A 7,260-nucleotide genomic window follows, 5' to 3' on the forward strand; every position below is an offset into this window, starting at 1 on the left:
TTCACGCAGGGCCAACCTGCACCCATCCAGTCTCGACACCATCCCCCAGCACTTTTCTTTTTTTTAATTCATCCAGCCAACGTATCGGACATCATTAGCTTCAGATGCAGAGTTCAGTGATTCATCAGTGGCATAAAACGCCCAGTGCTCATCATCCCCTCAGCATTTCTGAGAGTGCGACGTTACTTCCCTGCCATCTACCCCCCCTCCCCAGACAGTTGAGTAGACAGCCCAGAAGGAAGAGCCCTGGCCTAGATGTCTGGAGGCCAGCCTGTGACCTCAACGAGTTGTCCCACTGACCCATCATTTATTCCCTGAGCTCTGTGAAGCTCTGTTTCCTCCCCTGATTAAACGAAGATTGGACTATATAAGGTTTGACAGCCCACGTGTTCAGGGAGAGGAGGTCTGGGGCTGAGCAATAGTGATCACGAACCTTATCAAGAATTTACCACCCAAGTGATATCTTAGTGCATTATAGGCTAACCTTTAATCCTCTCTACAGCCCTGTAAGGCTCAGACACAGGGCCCCATGACTGTTTTAACAGTCTGCTGTTGATGCTTTGAAATTCTTCGTTTTTGAAACAGAAGTCTCCCTTTTCATTTATTGGACCCTGTAAACTGTGTAACCAGTCCTGAGCTCAAGGTCTCCCCTTTACAGAAGCTGAGTAACCCTGCGGTTCCTAACCAAGGGCAGAGGCAGCACCTGGGAGCTGGCGAGCAAGGCAGAGTCCCAGGCCCAGCACAGCCTTCCAGAGACAGAGTTGCACTCTAACAAGGTCAGGCGCGGAGTCTGCGGTCTCCAACACAGTCTGTTATTTTCTTCCCTGCTTGCACTTAACTGCAAACGTAGCCTTAATTGAACAGGAAAGATCTCAATTTCGGCTCTTCAAGCGAAGAGTTTCCCCTTGCTTGTGGAAGGTGGGTTTCTGAGGGCCCCCAAATCTTTGGCCAGCGTGGGCGGGCAACCCCAAAGGCTGTCCGAAGAGCCAGCTAATTCAGAAGTTGCACCGGCTCCGGGTCGGGCCTCCCGCAGGCGCTAGCTTGCCGGCAGGACTCGCTGGAGACCGCGGCGCAAAACTTAAGGAGGCACGCACTTTGAGGCGTGGACCCGGCACCTCCACGACTCCGAGGGCCTCCTTAACCGTTGCGTCCTCCGCTCCTGCTCGCCCCGCCTTAGTCTGACCAGGTGTACTTGGGCCTCTTCCAACTGCCGGGGTCTCGGTGCTGCGCCCGCCCACGCTTTTCAGCATTGGGAACGCTTAGAAGCGCCGGGCTCGTGTCCCTCCGAGCTCTGGCTAGAGCACCTCGGTGCCGGCAACTCCCGAAGGGGGAGTGCGTGATGGCTCCGACTGACGGCTCATCCCTCGCACCATCTCTTAGCATTTTTAACCTCGGGAAGCCCGCAACAACCCCCTACTCCTCACTTGCCCCTAAGTTCACAGGTCTCCCTCGGGGATTGTTGGGGCAGGCTTCGCCCTCTTTTAATCTCCCCAGCAGCCGGCTCCACCCAGCAACAGATAGCCTCTCCCCAGGGCGGAGCTGGGTGTGTGGGGGCTGGGGACGTTTTTACGCCCGCCCGCATGAGTGCAGGTGGCAGACCGGGCTGGAGATTGACCTTCTCCCCTGAATTCCGCTCCAGCCACATCACCTGAGAGAGGAAAGGGATTTTCCGCTCCCCAGCCCCCCACTCCCCGCAGCTGTCAGGGAGAGTTCCTCCTTTCTTTCCTTGCCTTCCTTTCTTCTTTCTCACTCTCTTCCCTCCCTTTTAAGATTTTTATTTATTTGAGAGAGAATGAATGAGCAGGGGTAAGGACAGAGGGAGAAGCTAGTAGACTTCCCGCTGAGCAGGGAGCCTGAGGGACGCTGAGATCGTGACCTGAGCCCAAGTCACAAGCTTCACGGACTGATCCACCCAGGCACCACAAGAGCAAAGATTTCTCAAATGAGGCTTCTCTGACCCACAAACCGGAACCTTCTGGGGATGGGCATGGTCCCTGCTACTTTCGAATGAAATAGAAGAAGGTACCTGCTATGGGCAAAGGCAGTCTTGCTGGGATGTGTCCTGGCAAGTGGACAGAGGCTTATATGTGAAGAAAAATGCCCCCTCCCTTTGGGGAACGCAGCTCCGAGTTGGGGGCCTGTGTGTGGAGCTTGGCAGTGCTCAGGCTCTTGGCTCCGGTTTGCCCTCTTTATGCAGTAAGCAGGCAACATGCAATGTTAGGAGACCCTGGGGGTGGGGTGGGGCTGGTAAAAGCCCTACAGGTGATTCCAATGATTGGCCAGGTGGAGCCTCTGATGCCCCAGAGCAGATACCACCAGATGTGTGACACAGTGGCCAGCATGTGGCACCATGGCCACCCCCTTCTTGCTGGGGTTCCTCAGACATTCCCAGGTCAAGTTTCTAGAGTACCCCCCTTTTTCTTTTTTACACAAAATAAGCAAAAAGAGGGGCACCTGGGTGGCTCAGTGGGTTAAGCCTCTGCCTTCGGCTCAGGTCATGATCTCAGGGTCCTGGGATTGGGCTCTGTGCTCAGCAGGAAGCCTGCTTCCCCTCCCACCCCACCTATTTGTGTAAATAAAATCTTAAAAAGAAAGAAAACCTAACCTCCAGGAATAACATTTAAAGAAGGGAGGGGAGGGGCGCCTGGGTGGCTCAGTGGATTAAGTCACTGCCTTCGGCTCAGGTCATGATCTCCGGGTCCTGGGATCAAGCCCCGCATAGGGCTCTCTGCTCAGCAGGGAGCCTGCTTCCTCCTCTCTTTCTGCCTGACTCTCTGCCTACTTGTGATCTCTCTCTCTCTGTCAAATAGATAAATAAAATCTTAAAAAAAATAAAGAAAGAAGGGAGGGGAAGAGGGATGGGGAGGAGAAGAAGGGGAGGGCCCTTATCTATATTGAACAGGTCCAGTTCTCTCTGCCATAGCCGGCTGAGTCATGAGAGGCATCCTGCCGCCCCCACTCCTGTCCAAAGGACAGCTGCCACAAGCATTTCTCCTTCAAGGCTGCCTTCTAGGGGCTGGGCAGGGTTGAGGGCACTGCTGGGGAAGCAGGGGGTCTGGGCTGTCCCCAGACCAAAGGCTGGCTGAGCACCCTGGAGAGAGGGACAAGACTCTCAAGGAGTTTTAGCTTCGCCTACGGAGCAGGGAGGTGGGTTTCTGGGTATTCATGAGAGGGCACTCCACCCATCCATGCCAGGGGGGGTTCTGGGCAGTGCTGGCATTGCCCTGTATCCTCCTTGAGCTTCTGAGAGGCAGCTGAGGTGGCGAGGTGGGCGTATGAAAGAGCTTTTACTAGTCACACCTGGTAGCAAACAACCCTCCCCCAACCTCAGAGTCTACAACAACAAAGGCCTACTTGGCACTCACTTGGGCTGCAGTTCTCTTCCCAAGTTGTCTACATTCCTGGACTCAAGTTGAGGAAGCAGTCCCTATTTGGGCCATGCCGGGCTTGTGGAAAGAGCAAAGGTGTAACCAGGTGATGGTGCTTAAATCTTCAGCTGTTTTATGCAGCCGATCTTCCTTTGGTCAAAGCAAGTCACGTGGCCCATCCTGAGTCAAAGGGTCTGGGACATATGCTTCTATCACAGGCAAAAGGCAGCGAATAATTGGGAACAAAAATGCAATGTACCCCAGTAGGCCCCCTGACTTAGGCCGGGGGATTCCTTCTCGGGAAGAGAGAATATCCTTGGGCCAAAGGAAACCGTGCAAAGTAGGGAAAGAACAAGGCTTGGAGTCAGATGGGTCTAGATTTTAACCTGGACTGAGACATGTACTAGTTTTGTGATGTTGGCCAAGTTATTTAACTCCTCTGAATCTTATTTCCAACTACAGAATGAGTATAATACCTAATTCACAGGGAATTGTTGAGGATTAGATGAGATGATATAGACTACATCTTTGGCACATAGTAAGAACACAGTAAATATAAACTCTCCACTATTCTACCCACTACCCAGCTTTGGCATTTTATCCATAACTATGGGCTACTTACTACCTATACTCCTACTGACCTCACAAGGTTGGGATCAAATGGAAACAAGGTAATTTCTTGTGTCCTACTGTGTGCCAGGCACCTTGCTAGACAATTTACTTTCATGATCTTATTTATTTTGCCCAATAACCCTGTGAGGAACGTACTTTATTACCCTGTTTTACAGATGAGGAAAATAAGGATCAGAGAGGATAAGTAACTCGCCAAAGTTCCTGCAATGGCCAAAATAAGACTCGAAGATTCCAGAGCTCACATTCAAAAGCAATGTTTTTCAAGAGTGGTCCATCTGGTACTGCTCTATGACAAGAATGGAACAGAAATTGAGTGTGTTTGGAAACTTTTATGAGCAGAGCATTGCCACAACATTCAAGTGCACGATCAATGGTCTCATTTCACTGAATGAATCTAGCCCAGTTTAGCTGACGCAGAAATCTCTGGCAAGTTGCCTGTGGTAGAGGCTACATTTTAGTTAAGCACAGTAGGTCCATGCAACAGTCCGAGACTCATGGGAAATCAAAAACACTGGTCCTCACCACAGATGGGTGTGAACAGCATTTTGTGTTGGTGGACCTGCCATGTCAGTTGTGGCCGGCCCTGGCGATATTCATGGTTCATCAAAAGGCTACTTTGTTTCCCTGATGTGTACAGCCCGAGGGCAGGGTCTATGTATTGCTCATGGCACCTGGTTTGTGCTTTGTACACAGGACATACTTGATATGAGTCTCCAGCTGGGTGAATGAATGAATGAATGAAATGATGGATGAGTGAATATGTTTCCGGTTTTAAGAGGGCAACTTGATGGAGGGCTTTGGGCAAAGCCAGGAATTGGGCAGATTTCTCTTCCAGTTTTTTCAGCTTCTTATACTTCTAGTTCTCCTCTCCTTCCTCTTGTTGTCTCTGCCCATGCCTTTGGGTGCTCTCCCGGCTGCCCAAGACCCCACATGCCCTCCTTTTCTCTCACTGCCCTCCTTCCTGGCCACTTCCCAGTTCTGAGTCTGTTCCTGGGTGAAGCTCCTCTAGCAGGCTGTCCCCGGATAAAGATCACACAGAGCCTACACATCTGGGAAGAGCTCTGCTCCCTCTGATAAAATTGGCAAAACTTTCTAAAAATACCCCAGGTAATGCTGATGTAGACACCTGAGACTGCCGTTATCATATGCTACAGGTGAAGGCATCTTGTGGTATACTTCTAGAAAGCAGTTTGGTGAAGTGTATGAAGAATTTTTTTTTTAAGATTTTTTTTAAAAAGATTTATTTATTTATTTATTTGACAGCGAGAGATCACAACTAAACAGAGAGGCAGGCAGAGAGAGAGAGAGAGAGGGAAGCAGGCTCCCCGCTGAGCAGAGAGCCTGATGTGGGACTCGATCCCAGGACCCTGAGATCATGACCCGAGCCAAAGGCAGCGGCTTAACCCACTGAGCCACCCAGGCACCCTTTTTTTTAAGATTAATTGATTTATTTGAGAGAGAGAGTTTGCAGGGATGGGGGTCGGGAGGGGTAGAGGGAGAGGTAGAGAGAGAAAGAATCCTTATGCAGACTCACACTGAATGAAGAACCCGGCCTCAGTCCCGGGATCCTGAGTGGAAACCAACAGTGAGCCACTTCACTGACTGAGCCATCTAGGCACTCATGTATCAAAAATGTTTAAACTTTATATCCTTTAATCTAAAAGCATGCTTTAAACATTTATCCAGGGTGCCTGGGTGTCTCAGTCAGTGAGGCGGCTGGCTTTTAGTTTTGGCTCTGGTCATGACCTCAGGGTCCTGAGATTAGCCCAGACTCCCCAGCGGGGAGTCTGCTTAAGATTCTCTCTTCCTCTCTCTGCCCCTCCCCCTGCTCGAGATCTCTCTCTCTCTCTAAAATAAATAAAATCTTAAAAAAAAACAAACCCAAATTTATCCAAAATAATAAGGGATGTGGTAGAATGTTTACATATTGGGGTATTTATCATAGCATCATTTATACAGAGAAACAGGAAATTCAGCTTAAATGGAAATGGTGAAATACATTATGATACAGGTATAATGAAATGTTATTCAACCATTAAAATTATGTTTTTGAAAAAAATAAAAAATAAAATTATGTTTTTGAATTACTTTTAATGATCTGCTAAGATGCTTATTAGCTATGATAAATGACAAAAGACAAGGTTCAAGAATTTTTAAATAATAATATATGTGCATAAGTACTTACCTGCCTGGATAATGGGATTTGGGTGGTCTTATCCTTTATGGTATTTTCTAAATTGTCTCTAATGAGCACAAAAATTATTTATGGTCAACAAAAAACCATAGAAAACATTGTTTAAAGCTTTTTTGGCTTTGCAGACAGAACTCTTTCCAGCCTGTGTAGTTACTCCCTGATGGCAGTCCTGCTCTGGGGCAGGACACTGCTGAAGGAAGTGCCCCTGCATTTGCAGAGAGCTAGCCTTGAAGTGCTTACACTGTTAGCCTGTTTTCTGGTCCTGGTATTGCCACTAACTGGCTGTGAGATCTTGGACAAGTAATTTTATTTCTCTGGCCTTTGGGAGTCCTCATTTATAAAATGAAGTGTCTAGATTGGATGATTTAAGGGTTAGATTCTGATTCTGTGATTCTAATACACTCACTAAGTCAGTGTATTCATTGTAAGACTCCATGATTACCTTTTTCCACTGTGTGTTAAACAGTGGATTTTTATTTATAGCTAAACAAATGACTCTCTAATGGTGGAATTTCACACTGGGCTATATGAATTACCTACACCCAAACACTGACCATAGCTCCCTACAACTCACACATTCTAGATTATTATCTGACCTTCTGAGAGAGTCAGGGATCCTTCCACATTAGTCTAAGCCTTGAGAGAGAGGGGAGTGGTATCTGCCTGGAAGAGCAAGATAAGCTCTTGTGTTCTGAGCTTCCTTCCCCTTCCTTCTCCCTTTCCTGAGTCTCAGCTATCCACCAGTGTCTGCTTCCTCTGTCTTCATCCTCTTCCCTATGGTTATATCGAGCTTATGTCAGTGTGGTTCCCTGGTGGGCTGGTGGCTTAGCCACTACAGCTGGGTGAGGAAGGAGTGTGACTCATGTCCTGAGTCTAGTGAGTCAGACTTGGGGTGGGCTTGCACCAGGGGCTTCCCTAGGACAGGAAGCAGGTTATGTATGCAGGAGATGAACAGAACATACCTGGAGCCAAAGAGGATAAGAATTTCCCATTCTATCCTCTCATGTCTTAGGTTTGAGCCCAGCAAGATTTCAGAGCTCATAGGAGACTTTCCTCCTCATCCCA

The sequence above is a fragment of the Lontra canadensis genome, unplaced genomic scaffold (genome assembly GCF_010015895.1).
Source record: "Lontra canadensis isolate GAN:19392208 unplaced genomic scaffold, GSC_riverotter_1.0 scaffold55, whole genome shotgun sequence".
NCBI lineage: Eukaryota > Metazoa > Chordata > Mammalia > Carnivora > Mustelidae > Lontra > Lontra canadensis.